At 40.8% G+C, this 22,220-nt stretch overlaps 1 protein-coding gene across 3 annotated transcripts in view; it reads right to left on the reverse strand.

Annotated features, from left to right (window-relative positions):
• Bru3 (CUGBP Elav-like family member bruno 3) overlaps positions 1 to 22,220 on the reverse strand; it is a 570,666-nt gene that overhangs the window by 513,733 nt on the left and 34,713 nt on the right. For all 3 annotated transcript variants that reach the window (XM_072010382.1, XM_072010371.1, XM_072010376.1), the window contains exon 2: positions 2,992 to 3,074. The gene's annotated coding sequence lies outside the window, so the exon portion shown is untranslated. The remainder of the gene's footprint in view (positions 1 to 2,991; positions 3,075 to 22,220) is intronic.

Consider the following 22,220-nt stretch of genomic DNA (forward strand, 5'->3'; position numbering starts at 1 on the left):
TTTATGACTAACAATAAGGATTGCTAAGCCGTATCGCTAAGTACTTTTATATACATAGGTATGTCATCCAATGTAAACAAAATCTGTATTAGGTTTAAGATCGTGTAGATGTAATACTATTTTAATCTGTCAAGTATGTCATTGTTTTTAGTAAGTGTATTTCATATACATACATATAAGATACACTTCCACGGACTATACGAAACACATACACATACATCTTTTCTCTCATTTATAACGTAAATTAAAGCGGAAATTGCGCATAAAGAACGAAACGCACAACATTGCCATTACATCAATAACGATGTGTGTCCTCGTTTTATATGCCCTGAGGTAGATCGATGTAATATGAAAATTGGGTGCAATCCGAATAATAAATAATAATTTTCCATTTAGCAAATGAAAAGAACAATTTGAAGCGTGTCGCGTGGAAAATCAGCGCGTCTCTTATTCCAGCCAACATGGAATTTGGATCTACGATTCTGTATTTTCATCTCTAATTTCCAGCAAAATTTAATCTGGTTCTGGTGACACACGACGGAAACTTTCGGAAAGACGAGCCCAGATTGTAAGTCATACACGAAGCAAGTTTGTGTAAAACAAACGCGGCGTTAAGATTAAGTTTGCCGAGAAAAATGATTTTCGACATAGTCAAATAGCTGGAATAATTCGTCAAATAAGTCTGCCGCTATAAGTCGTGCACGCTACAACAGAATCCGTGAGAAGTATCGCGATAACGGCCGGAAGTGGGATACCAAATACTTTCTTTCGGGGTTTCGTGTGAGCGTGAACAAGCGCGTGCGCACGTGCAACGATCGCTTCCGTAGTAAGCATAGGCTAAGTATAGCCGGTTAGCCACGGGCATTGTTATTGCTTGCACAGCGGGAGCGTTCGCTCGCGATCCCTGTTTATGAAGGGTCCGCGCTGCTTGCCCGAGTTATGGTCTCAGGTGCGTCCGAATATTACAACTTGGATCGGTCAATCAACAAATGACCAACATCCTAAATATAGGTCGAACGTTTATTCAAAACGCGTATACAGAATTGTAAGAAATTAATTAATTCTTCCTTTTATAGGTACGAACGTTTATGTCTATTAAACAAAACATCCTCGACTCGTAAACAGGTATCATAAACCATTGCTGGAAGAATATCTAAAACAACTTATTATCTTCACATATACCTTATTTGTAACAACAAGTATCATTATACTTGTTAAAAAACTAAAAGATTTAATCACCTTGCGTTAGATTTAATCAACGACGTTGGTAGTCTCTCGTATTTTCGAACAGCTCGAGTTTCACGAATAAACTACAGTGAAGTATCTTCCCTCGACAGAACAGCATAAAAATGTCAAAAATTTCGAAACGGTCCACGTCGATGGACACTCACCGGAACGCTCGAAGCAATTGAAGAGAATTTTTTTTCCTGTTTGGTCAGCTCTGTGAGCGTGTGCTCGGACGTATGCTCGTAGCGACGCAAAAATGCGTCCGTATATGCCCGTATATGCGTCTGCTGCCTCTTCATAAAGTCATAACTCAGCCAAGCCCCCGGCACATCTCTCGGCATAACATTTAAAACGATTTCCGCTGGCAGCAGTGCCAAGACCGGAGCTGCGTTGTTTCGGGGATAGATTAACGAAACATAACGCCAGTACTCGCTACGGACTTCCAAGGGGTAGCTTGGATAATAGGAAGGGGCGTGTTGGCACTGCTCTGGCAGTTAAGCAGTGTTCAGTGCTGGTGCTTGTAGTCTTCAGCCCCTACGGTTACGATCGATGGAAATTTTTAAGAGAACTATAGTCTATGTGGTTCGAAAATATGCAACAAGGTAGATGATTTCATTCGACGTTAGGTTTGTCAGTGAGATTTGCCAGTGAGATTTGTCACACGTAAACTGCCGACTGATTAATATTAAAAGCCACATATGCCAATGAAATAAGACTTTAATTGGCAATTGCGAGGATTAAATGGTACGAAATTCATACAAAACTGGAATAAGAATCTGATGCTTGGTGACATTTAAATAAACCACAGAGACAATCGTTGCTCTCTTGTGGGTTATTTATACTGTTGATCGTTTTCAAATTGCAGAAAATTTCTTCGCACCGAAAGGACGAGTCAACAGATTGATTCGATAGAATTCTTGTACGATTCTCTCGAATCACTGCTTGCGGGGGAGTCTCGACGTTCAAAATAACGCATACGTATGCATATACATGTTGGCACATAATATCGTTATACGCAGCATCAAACGCAGACGCGACTAGTTACAGGCTTTCTGGGACTAACCGTGAAAAGAGGAATGCAAAATTCTCATATTACTCGGGGATACGAATGCGTATAGCCAGCCCTGGCATTTGTAGAAGGCGCACAGAAAGTCTGATGATACATCGTGGACTCTGCGAGTTGCGCCCTCTGGTCCCCAACTCTCCTTTCGACTCTTACCATCGGCCCTCCATTCCCTTCCTAACTACCCTTTCGGCGTTAAGAGATTAACTTGTCACGCCGGGCCATTTTAATATTCCGGATCGCGGGGTGAATCGCCGGAATTTGCCTGGAAAACGGCATACGGCTCCGCCAGCGATAAGTATCTGTTAACGTCACTGCAGCTTTGCCCGCTCCCTTTTTTTCTGCGTGAAACTGTACCGAATAAAAATTACGGCAGTTCATTTTCGCGCGCGTTCGATGACTATTCGATGAAGCGTCACAAGAAATCGAGACAGACGATTCTTTATTTTCCAAGTTCACCATTGATTCGAACGATCAAAACGGCTTTTAGTTTACAAACAAATTTCATGACAAATTTTTACTAAGCAACTTTTATACATATGTTCGCGAGTATGCTTATTTCGAGAAATGCGGACACTTGTAAGAAAATATTTAGATAAGGCAATCGCGGGTTGACGTAACCCACGTACAGTAAGTCGGTTCACCGGTATACGAGAAAACCGAAAGGAGGTAAATTGTGTTCTAAATGTGTAAATACTTACCCCTGGTAAAGTCCGCTTCTCATGCAGAGCGTTCTGGGCACTGATTGCGCTGTCACGACTATAGTAGGTGAGAAATGCACAGCCTGAAACAGAGTAGAAAACAGCAACAGTTAATCAAAACTGGGACAAGATTTTACAAGATTGCTGGGAAATAAATGGTCGATAATTATTCGCTTTTTTAAATCGTTATAATTCGTATACACTTTATTTCTCATTACTTTTTAAATTAAAAGCATCAACAGCAATTTATGCAATGATGCGCTAGTCATTTATCGATCATTTCTTTCCCACCTTACTATTTTTAGTAATTTTCGTTCAATTTGTTAATTTCTTTTCAAAGGCCGAGAATCGAAACAAAAAGTAAGCGTGCACGGAAAACATTCGTGTGAATTCCAGTAAGAAACGCAGATGGAAAAATATCGTAACGTTAATCGCAATCGCGGCGAACAAGAATTACGTATTTACAAGTTCTGTGGAAAATGAAATCTATATGGCAGGTTTATCTGGAAGGTGATAAAGTGCACCCTTGGCGTCAACCTTTCGCATGCGTTCACCATCTGCCCAACATTTACGTGACGCGAGTCAATGCGTCACAGTAATTAGATATAAGCGATTGAAACTTTTCGCTGCATAATTACTGGCGCGGCCACATTAAGAAAACTTCTGCGTTATAATTTTTTCAACGCGTTGTAGGCAACGTGCGACAAGAAAAGGGGTGGCAAGGCGTCACAGAAACGTTCGCCGGAAATGTCCGTACATCACGCAGTTGCGGAGTCGACTGAATTCTTCGAACTTTTTGGTTCGTCGTACAGGAATGAACGTGACGTTTCCATGGGGAAACTTGTTGGATAGCCTTCCCGAAGATCGTTTCCTGCTAAATTCGCGAACAACGTTTCACGCACGACGGTTGTCGAATCTTGACGATTTATCAAAAATCAAAACGCATTATCGATCGATAATCGTGATATTATATTAGTCAGGTCGACTGTTGTATTATGCTGACGTATCACTCATCTGTCTTTTCGTTATACTATCAACATTGTTACGTAAGAATTCCCGTGTAATAACATGAACTGCCCTCTATACTCGCGCAAATTTTTCGTTAGCAAGAATAAACTGTTATCTCACAATTGATATAAATAATAGCATTATAAAGGCATGATAAGTAACTTTAAGATATATATGATATATATTAATCGCACTTCATTGTTTTATTAGTTACTGTTGGAATACAACGATGTTTCACGCATAGACATAAGCACCCACACAAGCATTTGAACAGGACACTTACACAGGTCATATTCATTACTGTATAGAGAGTGGGGTTCAAAGTATTTAAGGGATCATGGGTCACTACCTAAGTCCAGTCTGAGAGTAACTGGGCAACAATCAACAATCTCCATACGTTGTTAATTATATCACTCACTTATATACATCGGGTTCTGTAGTTCTGTTTAATAAACATCACTGAATATTATTTCAACATAAACATTGTGTCTTCCACAGATTATTAATCTTAACTTTAAGATTAAATACTAACAATTATGTCTCCTAATTTCTCCAATTTTTTTCGTTATCTGTTGTAAGTTTTGTTAAGGTAGTAACTTTTAGATAACAATGTTGGTATGTAAAATGTATATGTTTATACATATGGAACAAAGTATGCGCTTAGATGTACCACCAGGCGGATGTGACCGCTACCACAATTCGCTTACAATATATATATGTTTTTTTTATGAGAAACCATTCTTCTTCTGGCTGTACCACAGTCGCAGAGACGTCATATATAACGGGATTTTTCGATCGGATGAGGTTAACGAATCGATTAGAACAAAATTCGATTTCGTTGAAAAGAACAACGCGTTTTAATCGAATCGTTTATTCGCGCATCGTCTTGGAAATCTCCTGGAGCAGCGGAAGTATCGGCATTCTCACCGTCGTAAAATTAATTTTCCAAAACGACTCGAACCAGTTTAAGAACCGACGCCAGTATAGCGGGTTAAAACGATGGTAATTAACCCTAGAATTGGACGGTGGCTGAACCAGACCATTATCGGCTATCGCACTGTCGAGCAAACCTCCTAGAACCGCCTTCCTATCGGTCTGAGGATTTATTCAAAGGGCCTGTTCGCCCTATCTGATCGCCATTTGACTATCTCAACACACCGAGATGGATGTAAGCAAGCACGCGCGCTGCAAGACTCGTGGACAGAACTCGGTCTAAGATCACTTACTATTTACGACACGACATTATCGTGACTGCCCGATAGCCTTGATCTGTCTATAATCACGACTGCCACGGATACGGAATCCATTAACTATTAATTTTACAGATAATCAGGATAGCTTGGCATACATAGAAACATGCATCCGTTCGTCGTTGGATTCCGACTGAAATTCTCCGAAGCTTCTCCGCCGTTCTTTTCATTTTACGCTTTGATGAACTTTGTGATTAATTTTGTGAAAGGGAAAATAAATAAATTCTCTAACATATTGTTGAATTAGACATTTATATATGTTACAAATTTGTCACGATAGGTGTATTTTCGTCCAGTCGCGGGGAGACGCGGTAGCGTTGAGGCGCGTCAACGGGAGTTGTAAATTCCCGTTACGATTAAACGAATCGACACCACGAGCAGGGCGATCCCCTTATTTCTTTTGGAATAATAGGGGTGTTTGGTTTTGAATATAACTGGAATCCACAGTTATATAATCTATATCTATTTATTTAACCAGCCTACAATACTTATTGCGTCGACAGATATTGTTTGACTTCGTCGTGCCGGAAAGTACAATAATTGATTGATCCGAAGGTTGATCGATTTGATGGGTAGAGCACCGAGAACTTGGCTTTTGATATTTTTCGATATTCGTTAGACTAGCGATTTTATTCGTCAGGGATTTCGATGTATGTAATATGAATTTTGAACTAAGACTGACTGCCCTTGGATAAATTCCTTGTCCTCTCGGGGAGACGACCCCCACCGCGCTCAGATCACGCCACCGCTCGCGCCGATGATCACGTATGCCGACTTCTTTGTGAAAATAAAGAACGGACCGAAATCGACGTTTCTGCAACTCGCGGCCGGGCGACAACCATGCACTCGTCGATACATACGTATGTTCCATCAGGAAGATGAGGCGATTCGTATATGACGCTGGAGGACTGCGAGAGACGGTTAGAAACACGATCCATACTAAGCCTCGCGACGTAACAATAGGTTTACTTTTTCGGGCTAAGCGCCGTGCGGTCCCTCACAGTACGTCTACCAAAAAGGCATCAACGCCTTCGCCACACTCCGTGGTCAGATTCTTTCGAAGACAAAGTCTCTATTGTTTGGCAATGCGACATCTCGTTAGGTCGCTCGCCACTAAATTATCTCACGTATTCTCTAACAGTCACATCATCGACACCTCAGTTCGCCGGCTTCGACAAATATTCGCTCAAGCACCCTGCCGAGGTGCTTATCGAGCTCTCGACCCAATCATAAATTATCGTAAGGCTAAATAGCGGCGGTCTATTTGTCATAATAGCGTTAAGAATATGCGTTGCCGTTAACATGTACAATTTGTCTCCAAATAAGCAACTCGCTACCCCTTCTTCTTTATTTGAACTCATCGACAGAGTGAGAGATCCGAGAACAAGCAAGAGGTCCATGAAAGCGTGAAGGTATAAATTTTTCTGGTCGAATCAACAGTGACATAGTTTAGTAGAAGACGAATAGAATTTGTATAATAAAATTATACCTATATACTGCTCGGCCGATCAGTTTATGATTGGCCGCTATCTCGAGCCTCTCGCTCATTCTCACGTGTCTTTCCTTGTCGAATTCGGAAACAAAGTCAGGATAAATACCTGTCTCGTAATAAGCAATTTGCCGATCCTGAACGTGTTACTTATTTCCAAGCAAAACTGGACATATGTGAAAATTTCATGCATCACATAGAAACGATCTTACGTGTCATAAACACGGAGATTCGCACAAACTAGGAGCTATGTAGGCAAAACATGAAAACTGCAAAAAAATAAAGTGCACTCATGAATAACTACATCTGTAGATTTTAAAACTTTATTCTGACGCTCTTGTTTCCTAACAATCAAAATTTCATACTTTTGGGCAAGAACTAAAAATGATTTCATTCGCACTCATGTCACAAAAAACCATAAAACGTAATAGAGAAATTAATTATTCCTTCATTCCTGGTCTATTATTTAAATGAAATATTGAATAAAAAGATGGCAATTAAATATGTAAAAATCTACCCGCAATACCGATTTCGATGATTTTTTAATATGTTGCGAAGCTCAACATTTTGGACAACTTTTTCCTATACATATAACCGTCGGTTGACCATAGCTTCCAAGATATCTGCAAAAAATACTGTCTGCAGTGTCGGTACATTCTTGTCTTTTGTTTATAGTTTTTTATAGGTTTGGATTAGATGTCATTTTGTTCTCATGGGGCGGCCAACAACCAACCAACACTATCGCATACGTCGTCGCGGATGCACAATTATAGGCAGAATTCACTACTGTGATATCGGACACGTGCAGTGGACAGTCGCAGCGAATATATAACTGTGACGAAAACTAAGGCCGTCCGACAGTTATATGCATAGGTAAAAGCTGTTCAAAACGTTGAGTTTTATAATATATTGAAAAATCAGCGGAATCGGTGTTCAAAGTAAATTTCTAAATAATTATCTAAAAAGATTACGCAAGATTATATTTTGAAAGAGTAAATATCAAATTTATATCGGTATGTAAACGTTTCAACGATTTAATTGCACTAATAGTGTTATAATAACTCAAGGTAAACTATAGCTATTCAAATATTAAATTAAACTACCGTGACTATTTCACGTTTACTCAAGTAACATTCTCTGCAGATCGGTATTTTAAGTTATGCTTTCAACGGTATACCTTCGTGTCATAAAATCTCTTCTACCGACAGATTTATCAGCGTTGTTTCGTAAGAAACAAACAAGCCTGCTGGCAGTTTGTGCACGATTGCTCGTCACATCGTTCGAGCATGCAAAATTCAAATCGGTCGTCGGTGTTGTCGTTTCACCGAGCCGTGTCGCGAAGCTCGAGACGTTTTAATCTCACGGAGACTCGGAGGATGCAATTTCGTCGCGATAGCAGGTGGAGTCGCTGCGGCAACAGTTTCTTAGCGGGGAATTACGTCGTCGCGTCGCATCGCTTTGGAAACGAGAGTAACAGAGAGAGGCATATACAGAGCGGGAAAGAGAAGGCGGGAAATACCGTGGAAGTAAGGAAAAATGACGCAATAAGAAAGACGAAGGTGTACAGTTGCCACGGTGCTGTAATTTTTCATGTAACGCGACACGTTGTACGCTCATCGAGATCCCCCTTAGTTATCTGAAGGCGTTGCGAAACGGTGGTATTCGCGCGTAGGGTGTCTAACCTAGCCCGCATAAAAGCTCTGGCGAAGGGTGGAACGGAAAAGGGGAAACGCGTTAAAGAAGAACGAAACTGGTCGTCGTGTTGGCGATGAATCCCAAAGTTTGCAAGGGGTCGTCGCCGGCGGTGGTCACGCCAAGTATTCGCTGTCAGATATACACTAGCCCGACTTCACCATCCCTTATCCCTCCTGCCCCATATCGTCCTGGCAAATGGGAATAGACCGAAATATTTATAAACATCGCCGGTGCTTATCTTAATTGCATTGGGACAGGTTGCATGACACTCTTATTCTCCGCGGCTAATATCCACCGGGAATAGAAAAGTTCGTGAGCCATACGCCCTGCGGGGCTTCAAGGCGAATTAGCTTCCGTGGCGTATCAAGAACAAGGGCGACCTTTCTTCCTACCTCTCGCGCGCGCTTCCCTGAGCTTCCGCCCCGTCTTCCGTCCGAATTAAATCTATAGATAACGCCTACAGCCATACACGAATTGCCAGACTGCAAGACAGAAGCTAAATCTACTTTTCCGAAATTTGCATTTACTGGATATTTGCTTTCTCTCACGAGGTACATCATTTCGCGGCCAGTTTCATCCAAATGGTAATTAGATTCGATGCTGATGTTCGCCAGCTAATTTCCAATTCATCCGTGACAACAAAGAGAAAAAAATCGGCCCCGTTTCGATGACACACTTTATATTCGCTTAATTTTCATATCGCAGTGTATTCGTCTATTTGGCACTACTTTTTTGGCTTCCTTCAAATACATTTGGATTCGAAAGCCCGGTATGCAAGTGCCAACTTCCATCCTTGCCAACGTTGTTCCTACGAGCATACCGAAGAATCAGGTTGAAGCGCAAACTGTATTGCTTAGTTCTTCCAAGTTCCGTTACGAATACATCGGATCATTGTAAAAACAATAGAGAATACATACTCGTTTTTCGAAACAATCATTAAATAGCCATTCGAGATGTCGATATGTTTCTTTCATTAAGGTTTAAACAATTCGTCGAATTAGATTTAAGCAAGAGATTCGTTTTTACTTTTGCACTCGATTCTATTTCATTTATATTTATGAGTGGAGAAACGAAGCGTAGAACGTTGCGTGCTGCTTGAATTTCGTGTACAATTCTTTTTTTATTCACGCACGTTCAAACGTCCGCAAGAAATTCATCGAAGAAATTACTCGGTTTCGATATTCACGACGAACAAAAATCGAGAAATCGTCGTGCTAATATTAGTTCATTTAGTCTCTGTTCTTCTTATCTCGTCGCGCTACTATTTCGAAAATTTATAATATTCTCCCCGAATTATTTCAGTGCCAGACAGGAAGAAGAATGCTAGATATAACGAGACGTTTAAACGAAGAGAATAAGACAAGAGAAAACGAGAACTAGAACGAGAATATGAAAGGCACGTGTTATCTTCCAAGATGTCACAAAAGTCAGGTATTCTGCAACGCACGGGCAAGATATATTCGTTAAAGGCTATTCAAGAATAATGTCGCGTTTTTATCGTCTCTGCTCCGTGGGCCGAGGGTAAGATTATCGCAAGAATACACGATATATGACCATCGACGAAACAATTGCGATCACCCTCCAACTACTTCATTTTCATCTCGCTCTTAAAAAGAAATTAAGGGCTATCGCGCTAGCACGCGTTTGCAATTACGATAAGGTTTACGATTAGTTTGACAATAACGAAGTTTCGAGCAATCGGAGGTCATCAACGTTTGAAGATCGAAGGAAAACAAGAAACAACGTCACGAGACAGCTTTATCGAGAAAATGAAGTTCTAAGACTTTAATCAATTAGAACGAAAATAATTAACGAATTTTCAAAAATATTCGAATTAATTAATATTCTAATTAAATTGGAGATATTATGGAAAAAAATAACATCTATTATCATCACGTCCATTTACACTGTAATTACCCACCATTAACTAATCGTAAGAATTGAATAATTTAACGCGTCCGACTGATGAATTGTTATCGAAAATACAGACACTACCTACGTTGCAACATTGTAAATTCAGTGGTTCAATTATTCCGTTGATTCTCTGTATAGCATGACAGGTTATTGCGTGCTAGTGGCAAAAAGCAATGTCCTATATTACGCAGCCGGTATACCTCGGCTATCCCCGATGGTACTTAATTTTCGCTATGCGAATCTAATTAATTCAATTGGGATTAATTATCCTCTACTACGAACGGACTCGCACCGATGTCCCTGGGCCTCAACGTGGGAGACCAATTTGTAGAACGACTGCCTGACGGTCGCGAGCTACGTATTTCGCTGGTATTACGCTGATTCGCAATCGTTCACAGACGAGTCGATTAAAACGACGCGGAACATGCCTGTGCAAAACGAGTTATTGTTGTTCCGGTCGCGCCGGTGTCATGGAGATCCGTCCAGATATCATATGTTAACACACCTCTATGCATACGCGATTCGTTCGCATAGGTGAACGATTTGACGTGAACATTAAACTCCGAACGACCGATCGTTCGCGTCTAGACACATCTAACGCTCTTAAATATTTAATCGTAAAACTGTCGTAAAGCTGGTGTGAATTAGTGACGCCACGTCGTTTCCGAGCCAATCGAATAAAGAACCGACTGACAACTTTGGCCCCAAGTAAAGTCATCTTTACGATAATTGGAACTAGTATCGATACTCGGGAAACAGTGAAACAATGTAAACATCGGAGAATAATCGAGCGCGTGTTTCGCGTAACGCGAATGCTCTCGAGACAGAGTTAGCGAGCTGAAAGCTACGAGACCATGAAGATCATCCAGCTACGAAGCTTTTGCCTATAAACTTACCGATGTGTATCGAGCACGAACGAAAGGCTAAACAGGCACATACGATACGGATGGACAAATAGACAAAAAGAGGAACGATAGGAAGAGACGTGTGGAATATGGACGAAAGTTGATGGCGTCTGACGACCGTCCGACGTCGACAAGGGTGAGGCGAGGTGGTTAAAGGGGATTCAAGAGTAGAAGAGCGTTTTATTTGCGAGGCAATGCGACGGCTAATACACCAGTCACTGGACAGCGTCCAAGTCATAAAATGGATTTTATGACGCCGATCGATACAACGAGATCTCTCTTTCCCTCTCTTCGACGTCGTTGTCCTATCTCCGTTCCTCTCTCCCTTTCAATGGACAACTGCCGACGCCTATGTCTGCTGCCTATACGCCTCGAGAGACCACCACTCCTCGAGTCTACTTCGTTCTGGCAAACTCAGGGTAAACCGAAGACGGAATATATTTCGTTTGTGCGTCGCATGTATTCATTAATGAAAAAGTTCTCGATTCCTTTCTTAGCACCTTTTTCCTTTCGCTCCTTTATCCGTCTCCTACAAACCACTTGTATTTCTGGCATTCTCAGACGTTTACACGTCTCTGTCTACATAGATGTTGGTCTACCGACGCTCCCCGTATCTCAAACTCGTAAAAGTTGAAAGACGCGCGTTACGATGCCTCTGACGTATCAGTAATCCATGAGTCGTACTTCGAAGTTTCGTATTAGTGATACTACGTTTAGCACTTAATAACGTATTAACGTATATTTGGACTTTGATGCAAAACTACTTACACGTACTTGTACGATTATTATATATTATATATTAGCGACGACCACGCGTTAAAGGCCGTCGCGTTGGTGTCAGTTAACTTGGCGCTACCAAGACTATTATACTATATTAATTATGATTAATTTTATTATATAATTACTATTATTATTAATTATTTCTATAATTATTAAACAATATTTGAAGACAATTTATGGCAGAAATTTAGACCGCGTGTGGCCACGAAATCACGAATGAGAATGAGCATGTAGAAGAGGTAAACGAGAAGACACGGATATCTTCAGGACTAGCATGGTATCAACCCAGAACTTTGAAAATAAATGCATGCCTGAATGAAATTCGGCCGTGCAGTGCTTTGTACTCTGAGATAAAAATTTCTAAGATGCACTTCCCATCCTTGGAAACAATCAATTTTCCAAGAACGCTTTTCCCATTAACTCCATTTAACAAATGAAATTTCCGAATTGAGGAAACAATTGTAACGTTCAGATACGATATTGTTTATTTATCTCGTTTATTTAACTCTCCCAATTATCTTAACAAGATTCGAACGGGTTGCTGGCAGAAGCGAATATCGCAAAGAGGAAGAAGAAAAGAAAGTTTCTGAGCCAACGACTAGAGGAAGGGCGATCCCCACGAACCGAAACGGTGTTGAGCGAGCGGTAGGCAGCCAGGGAATTAGAATTTTACGGTTTCCCTAATGAATTGAAACGAAATGAGGCTACGATAGACCTATTCGCCGCACCTACACATTAGACTCTCCAGCGTCTTAGCACTGCCACGCCACTGCGTCGTGCGCCGCCACGCCGTCTCGACGGCTCGTTTCGCGGGATTCGCGCAGACAAGGAATTTGCATCTCGGCTGGAAATTGAAATGCCTCGCTACAATGGACGGGGAAGAGTGTCCTGCGGAATGACCTTTATAATAGAACGCAGGTAATATAGCTAAGTTGGAACGAGAAACGTTCTGAGGCGATAGCGTCCGGCATACGTATACATATATATACACATGCAAGCTCACTGACATGTCGCACAAACTCGCCTCACTATCTGGGAAAAAACGCTGGGACGCGGATATACAGGTTGAAGCGATAATTATTTCTATAAAAGGAATTGTATACCGTTTTATTAGGTAACAATGAAAGGTAGATTTTGTTGGATTACTTTTTCTCCTACGCTTCTTTGATCACCAGTAATAATTTTTAAACTTGGGAAATTCTCACTACCATCGTAACAGCAGAATGGGAAAATTGCTGGAAATGCTCGATGATAGCAGAAACGATGTAACGTCGCTATTCTAGAAAATTACGATGGTACAATGTAGAATTCAACGTTTGTGATAAAAATAACGCGTTTGTCGAACGTAACGTATGCCCACATTTCCGTCTGGCATTTTCGAAGCATTTTATGTAATACGAATAAACGCGACATTCGATTATTTAGAACTTTATAATCCTTGGATCTCATGCGAATACGATATAAGAAAGTTGGAACGTTAGATTAGCTCCTTATACCATTAGCTCGTTATACCATTCGACCGGTCAATACCAAACCCAAGAGGTGCCTTTTGCTTGGATAATTACCGTGCCACCCTGTATAACCATAACCCAACGTAGCAGCATCCAACGAGCAATGTTTACCCTCGACATTGACATCTTCTCCGCGCAGACTTGCGCGATCTTTCGTTCACATACATGCATCCAGCGTAGATACGTTTACGAAAAGAGGCGCGATATACTTGCAAAACGTGCAAGCGAGAAACTATGTGTTAGCGTGGACGCGTTTGTGAACGTGTTTCAGCTGCGTATCGACAGTACCCTCGTTGTTGCGCAGAGGAAATTGAAATATGCAAATAACCGCAACCCCGACGCCACCTAGCTAGCAGCTCCGCAAAAGGTTGATGTTTCATCCTCAAAGTATCGGCATTTATCGTCAATGTTGAATATCGCGCGCTTTGTTTCAGTGAGATTCCTGCTTTTTGAATATCAATGTCTAGAAGATTCTGCGTACGTATCACGTATTCACCCGTGTACCCATCGGCCTGTGTATCACGAGTAAATCGACCGTTTATCGGTAATTGGATTTTTAGAGGAGAATTTATACAAGGGTAATATCGTAAATGAAATTGTACGGCTTTTCGTAATGCAATTAATGGATAATATAGTATAGTAGATAATATACTATAAACGACAAAATTGCACGCACCATTCTCTTATATCTTATACTACGAAGTCAAACAACGTCAATCTTTTCCACAAGATTTCATACATTGTCCTATCCTATTTTTCCCATCGAAATCGTCATTTGTTCGCCACTTGATATAAAATGTCACTGCCTTATATACGCTTTAAATGTTACCTTGAATAATGCCACCGCGAGAAAGAGTCAATGCAATCCTTTTCTCGAATGGTGTCAAAAAGGATTAAGGTTCTCGCGGGGAAGAAGAAAAAGAAGAAGAAGAGGAAGAAGCTTCGTCGCTTCCGCGGTCACGAAATCCCGGTCCATAAGGCCGTTGAGAGCGCATAAGTAAAGTGGTCGCATGGTACGGAACGATGAACCCACTTCGTGGTATTCTGCCCCATCGACCTTTGCAACGCGGCCAACTGCTCGGGAAGCTAGAAGCGAAACGTAAGGCAGTAGCTAAGAGTTTAAAGATGGCCAATGACGCACTCTGTACTATGAAACTGGCTGTAGCGTCTAAAGTTATTCGTGCATATCGATGAAGCTTTCCTCTACGTAAGAAAAGTGAAATCGGTTCGATAAGAATAAAGAAGGCGAGGGTAAAGAACATGTATCTCAAATATCGAGAGAAGAAACATTGAGAAAGTCGTTCCTTCTATTAATGAAAACGCCACTAGACGTTTTATTAGCTTATATAAAATAAAAAAATATTTTTACAAAGGAGCCAAATTTTTCTCTCTCGCTGCTGATATGGAACGAAATAAATTTAAGCGCCTATTCGCGATATCAGGTAATCTATAATTAATATAAAGCTAAGAAAGAAGATAATACGGAATTGCTTCCTACAAAGTTTCCTGATTAATTCGACGCACGTTGAATGCCGTTTCTCTTGATAAATCAAGACCAAGAGAACAATTGAAACGAACCAAGTTATTTATGTCAACATCCAGCATATGTAATTAACCTTATTTGCAATATCCGGTTAGCGAATAGAAGAGCGGTAAAAGTTATTAAAATTGCAGTGTTAACAGGCAAACCTATATTCTTTCTCGTTAATTGTAAATAAAATTCGTTATACTTGACGCTATGTTCTTGGCAAAGTTGCACGATGTTTACATCGCTTAATACAATAACAAATCCATTTTCATAAATAATTAGATAAAACTTTGTTCGGTTCTTTTCTTCTTATCACGGCCGCTTCGTTCTTTTCCAAGCAGTTACTCTTCGAAAAGTGCGATGCTAAACTCAAGTGCATTATTGAAAGACAATGTTCAGCGTGCTATGCAAAGTCTATCGAGTCTCCGCGGTTTAACTTAAATACATACATACATATATATAATTAATATGTAATAACTAATAAAATTAATATATATATATTTAAAGTCTAGTCCAGGATTTTTAATGACACCTGAAGGAGAAACATAAAAATAGTCGAGTCATGCAGTTATTAACATTCCGTAAAGACCAAACTGACGGGGCCCTGTCGTCGGGCCTTTTGCACATCCTTTTCCTTTTTCTCATTTTCCCATTCTCTTTTTTCTTCCGCCATCCTTTATTCTTTTTCCTTATGCAGATCCTTTCAACTTTTACTTGTTCCCTTTCTCTCTCTCTTTCTCTTGTTGTCTCTTCTTTTGGCTGTTTTTCATCGCCCTTTCTTACGTCGACCAAATTAAATATCGTGCCTGGGAAATCCTGAAGGAGGCTTCCTCGAATATTCAGAAGCATCCTGGACGCATGGTCGCGTTCAATTTCAGTGGTACCCGTACCGGGGCATAAGAAGAGAGAAGGAAGGATAGAGAAAACAAGATCGACCAACGGAAGCGTTAAGCAAGAAGAAAGCTCGATCGGACGGTACGGATTCAAGCGTAACATCGACTGAAGGATAAAGCGTCGAACAGGTGCCGCGCATCTTTTTTGAGCGGTACACGAGATTGTCGTTTTCTTTTCGCGGTTCCGAAACTTTTTAATCCAGATCTCAAATTGCATTTATTAATTTTAATAGCCCTACCAACGCACAGCGTCCCGTTATATAATATTACGCAAGAAAGCATGTATCCTTAAAGCTAGATACCTGGCTTATATAATATATTCAGCTCTTCCCTACATACGAGCTCTGCCTATGTACAGACATAAATATGTATTTAGCCTGGATTAAATTATTTGCAGGAAGATGAAACGGGTCCGACCCGCATAGCTTCATTTCCCCAGACATCTTGGTTGCGCCTACCGCGTGTCGATGGAAATGCGCCTTACAGGCAACTGCAACCCATTCGTCTCCACCGGTAGAGTTTAGATCGGCTGCCAAGTTAATTCTCTCACGGGGTACCTACTTAATTTATCTAAATTGCCATGTCAATCAATTCTAACTGAATAACACGCGAGATTTTGCAAGGCATTTAACGCAAGAAAATTAATGTCAACTGATATATTCAAGAAACATAGGTATTACCAAATTGTTTCCAATCTCTGTAGACGATCGAAATTAGATGTGAGAGTTATTTTGTATCGAATCATAGAGTCGTACTAAAAAGTAAAAAATAAAATATATCGTTACGTGTGTTATAAGCAAAGAATTCTCTCCTTCCGATTTGTCTTCTGTCTCGTTATTTGCAAAATGTAAATGTTATTAATGACGTGTGGACTGTGGATTGCAGCTTAACGATCGTCTTGTGGAATGAATTTGTGGAGTGAATTTGTGGAGTGAATTTTTGTATAACGAGGGGTCAAGGACTGCGTTGCAATAATGGTGAACGCGAAACAAACGGTCGAAAGCGCAATAAGGTCTGCTGTCATTTATTCGTTGTTATACTGAACCGGTTGATGGCTTAATATTTCACGGCGGCAAACTGTGGTACCAGCGTGAATTCTGCCGCTTTAATGACTACCGCAGCATTTAATTGTGACATTTAATAATTCACGATGGTCAGAACTAGCGTGCACTCTGTATATCGTGACGCTCTGCTGTAGGTTCGAAAGCCCAAAGGTTTGCTTCCAAAGGGACCGTTACAATGCTTCATACTACAGTGACCATCCTTGTTCATTTCCATCCTTTGTCCTGCCATCTCTTCGTCTCCCTTCCGCCGCTCAATTTCTCCTTGTTTCACATAACCCCTGGTCTTTCTGTTCTTAACTAGGGTCACGTTAATTCATTCTCAACATAACCCGCGCAGACTACCGTGTAGCCTATCCTTCTTCGCCCATGAGGTATCTCGTTTCCAGAAGGATGCGTACGAATTTGGCACACGTTTCTCCGATTTGCATCTGTATGAATAGGCGCGGATTACGGGATTGGAATAAATTTGGCCGGCTAAGTGAGCTCTGCAATTTATACCGGCTCACGAACGACGGTCGTGTACATAGTATACTCGGGCTCCGCTACGTTCGCAAAATCGCCACTTTCGCTTTATTTTCAATAATCGAAGTTGTCAAAAAAGTAAAAACTATTCTAGATCTACAATCTATCTTTAATTATATCTTCCAAGCATGAGTCGGAACAACAAAGATCAAACTTTCAAATTATCGTATCGAATACAAATTGTTCTTGAAAAATCGAAAAAATAAGTCGACCGACCATTTCCAGACGATTTCCGTTCGGCCTGTCGCACACGTTGGCCCCTATAGGGTTCAACGTGAATTGCTTATGAGAGGACATCGTTTCGGGTTTTGGATACGTCCCGGCGCAACTACAATCCACCGTGGCTGAACGAGAACTTATTACGATCTGTCATTTTGTCCCTTCGCCGCTCGTAACAAGCATCTTTTACGACACCGCGTAAAAGGAGAAGAACGATGGCGCGGCGCCATAGACGTTGATTGTCGTGGGACGCGTTCTTTCCACTTTCCACTTTCCACTTTCCACTTTCCACTTTCTCTTTCCTTTTCTCTCTCGTTTTCCAGTCGGTCTACCTGTCCACGTCGTATTTTCCTTCCACGTCGCTTCTTTTACCACGCGTTCCATGATCTCACTTTCCGTAGACTAGTAGTATCTGGAGAAAGGAATGGCGGTGTACTCCCCAGACGAAGGAAAACTGTCGTCGTGAAACGGCCTTGCGCCATGCTACAGCGGCAGAAAGACGTTGTTAGGGCTATTGCTCTCTGTCCGAATGAAGAACCGCTCATATTTACAAGCGACGCCAGCAAATGGTCGGTGAGAAAGCGAACAAGAAGGGAAAAAAGAAAGCAGGGATGGAAGGAACAGACCCGTCAAATCGCCCCGCGGGACGAGCCAACGATTCGCTTCTCTCTATCCGTTCCTTGATCTAAGCCATTTTTATTCTCACCCTCACCGGTCGAGAGACTGTGTGCCTTTCCCTTGCAATTCACTCGCGTCTTCTCGTCGATCGTTTCTCGTTCGTCATACCATTTGCAGCTGTGAAGAAAACGTTTCGACGAAATGGAAACGGGGATCGCCGATACAATGCCGCGCATGTAGACAACGAGATCAGCTTGGCAAATTGCTTGTGTTTCGTGAGATGTTGTAGAAGCGATATTTTACGTTATCGTTTGATTCTGTGTTTTCTTTCATCATTCGTCGACGTGATAATGTGAAAGACGCGTTCGATATTTTACCATTTTGCATGGAAATGGCGCAGTCGACATTGTATATTATATATATATACAAACAAACATACAGGAATTTATATCGATTTAATTTATCGGTATGTCTGGCGCTTTTATAAATTCCTTTTTCTAGAAATCTTATATGAGTGGTACACATTCCGCGAGCAACGATAAAGCGCCGGTTCATGAATACAAGCCATTCAGGATAGAGGAAATTTCATACTTTTTGAATCGAATTCCACAATACTAACATCTCGATGGTTCAAACTCGTCTTGTATGTACATTATACATTATATACGGACGAGTATTTTACTCGTGTGTGGTCTATTCGAGGACTACAGAGCGAATTCGTTGAAAGAAAAGTTTGGCGAACAGTGGTCCGACAGAACTCGCGTCGAGGTGCAAGTAGTTAGAAAGTGTTAGGAGCAGAGTGTGAAAACTGGAGAAACCGTGCTCTGAGCAAACACTTTTGAAAAGCCAGTGCAAACGGAACACCACGAACCATTGAAAAACAGTGTTCACAAAATTGAAATGTAACTGCCCTTACGAGTTGTCGAGCAATACAGAACCTTCGGTACATATTAATAAGAGCAGGAGGAAGATAATTACTAAAGAATAAGTATAATAAGTATAATCTATGTATTTTTCTACTGGTTGAATGTGTTGATATTTGAAGAAAGGTCAATGTAATTATTAAAATTATACTTATTATTCAACTAGTCGAATGTAAATATAATTTAAGATAATACCTCTTGGTCTGTTTATCGACAAGGGAAAGAATAAATAAAGAAAAATGTAGTAGCCACACCGTAAACAAACGGTGAACAATTATTCCAACTCTCACATTTACTTTCTTTATATCCACCTTAAGATAGAATTGTGCTATAATATCGTTTTCCACTATTGGGATCTCTTATTTGATTCATTGAAAGCGATCTGCACTTTGGCCAAGTTGAATGGTGAGAGAGGGGGAGTGAGGAAGAGAGAGAGAGAGAGAGAGAGAGAGAGAGAGAGAGAGAGAGAGAGAGAGAGTGAATACTCTCCTGTTTCTTGGCAATTCGAACGAATAACTTTTCTTTGATCTTAAATACATTTCAAACTTACCCAATTTATTAGAGATTAGAGATGCGTGCTTTAACTAGATATCGATTATGAAGATGATCGTTTCTATTTCGACCTATAAAAATGGCAATTTTATATCGCACAATTTAATATTAACTTAATAACTCGGACAGTAAGAAATATTTCTGAATATTATTAAGAAAATGACTACGACCTATCGTAAATTTGCTGGCAATAAATCCGTGTAAAATGCAACGGATGGACAGTGTGATCGTTGCGAAATAATGGGGCTACTCACACCATGTGGCATTTTGTCCTTTCTCTTCGCTTCTCGCCAAACTCACTGTTCCACCAGACTCGAAGCGTGTTCACGCGGATATTTTTATGGATCCATCGATGTATGAACACATGCAATCGCTCGCGTTTATTGTTTTTGTCGGCCCGTTCCCGACGTCCGTCGAATTTGCATATTTTGTACCGTGCCGACTGTCCGATCTATTGTGTCCAACCGACTGCCGAATTGCTTCACATCGAGCATAAGCTCGCACTTTTGCATGACAATGAAAACACTATTGGTGTCGAGCATGTTCGACTCGTAACGCGGTTAAAAGTTTGCAGACAGATTACAAGAAGTGCATTTTGTTAACCTATTATACTTTACATAACGTAAGCGTAACCTATCGTAATAATTACAAGTCATAACACGAATTACATTGTCTGTGGAAACAAAAACACGAACGAAAATTAATTTTAGTGATTAATTTTATAACGCAGTCAATCAAAGCTAGAATATATTTAATAGCGGAGATTCAAAGCAAACTGAGTTTTCAGTTTTGTCAGCCCTCAAGCTTGCTCGAAATAGCGAAGAATCTTAAAATTTATGTACGAGACACGCACAAATGTTTTCAATTAAAATAAGACTATGATTTTTATTAACGCCACTGCAGGCAGGTCAAAAGCGCGTGAATTATCTGTCGCGTTTCGCTTTCGCCATTACGATGATGCATAGTTAGACGCATAAAAAATGTGAGCGAGAGCCATGTCGGGGAGGCGATATCGTGAAAAATGAGACTTTCGGGATTGCAACATGTACGAACGAACAAATAGTTCGATGGATCAAGTTTTAATGACCGGAACAACCAAGCGGCGACGCCGCTATCGAGCCATTGACAAACCACTGCGGGCTTCTACTGCTAAAATGAATCACGCTGTTATTTGCGAACGCATAACATTAAACCGCCAATATACGTGCTTGCAATATTGTTACCATGATAACAATAAGTTTAGGAGCAGAAAATACGACCGACGTCTCCCCGATCTACGTTCAAATGTAAAAGTACATTTTGGAAAAGCATCCCTGCGGACTGTCACGTCCTCGAAAATCTACGCTCCGCCTGCCTTTGAAATATTATCCCAAATGATGGTACCTTTACAATGATTTAAATCGATTTCGCGATAAAATATCAAATGTTTTGTAGCGATGAAACACGAGCCGTACAACTTAAAACCAGTCGCTACGAGACGGTTTATTCATTTTCCGTTATTTATATGCTACAACTGAAAACATAATGAATAAAAATCGAAGGCATTGATCATTTTATTATTTTTATTGTAAATTCTTGATACGGGATCCGAGAAGTCGATTCGACTAGTAAGTTCCACTTTCAGTAAAATCACATCCAGTGGTACGAGTCAAGGAATACGATTACTCGCGCACTTTTATAACGTGGCCCTTTGTTTCTTGCCCCCTGTGTAAGAAATAATCTTTGCTTTACACCCTTGTGAAACTTGTTTGGATCGAACAGCAACAAATGCAACGTTTATCCTAAATTAATAAATCTCGATTATCCATGAAACATTAACGAACCTTTTGCTTTACCTACCTATTATGCGATACTAGTTATTGCGTAACTGATTGTCACGAATATTATTATCTCACCGTCAGTGTATAGCGTATATACAGAATTGTGTACACGTAGGAAGAAATAACAAAGAAGACATTACAGGTGACAAATCTGACTATTCCAGAGTCTGAAGCCCGAATAGAGACACATGTCCGTTAATGGCTGGCAGAGTCACCAGCTGGCGATCATTGCCAAGTGAAGCTACGGGCCGCCTCTATCTGCTCGCGGCTACGTGCACAGCTTTCGGAAAGCTTGACTTCGAGCACGGCGTCTGTCCGCAGGTACATTCACGTAAACATGTACACGTTGTCCTGTCTCCGCCACGCGCGGTCACATTGTACATACATCTACCGTATACATACTCCCCTTCGTGTACGGTTCGCACGCGAGAAAACGTTTTGAATTTCTTTACGTACGACAACTCTCTCGACGAAAGCAAACGAGCACGTAATCCAAAATTGTCGACTTCATCGTGGAAGGAATCGGATTCAACTTAAA

Source organism: Bombus fervidus, chromosome 9 (genome assembly GCF_041682495.2).
Source record: "Bombus fervidus isolate BK054 chromosome 9, iyBomFerv1, whole genome shotgun sequence".
NCBI lineage: Eukaryota > Metazoa > Arthropoda > Insecta > Hymenoptera > Apidae > Bombus > Bombus fervidus.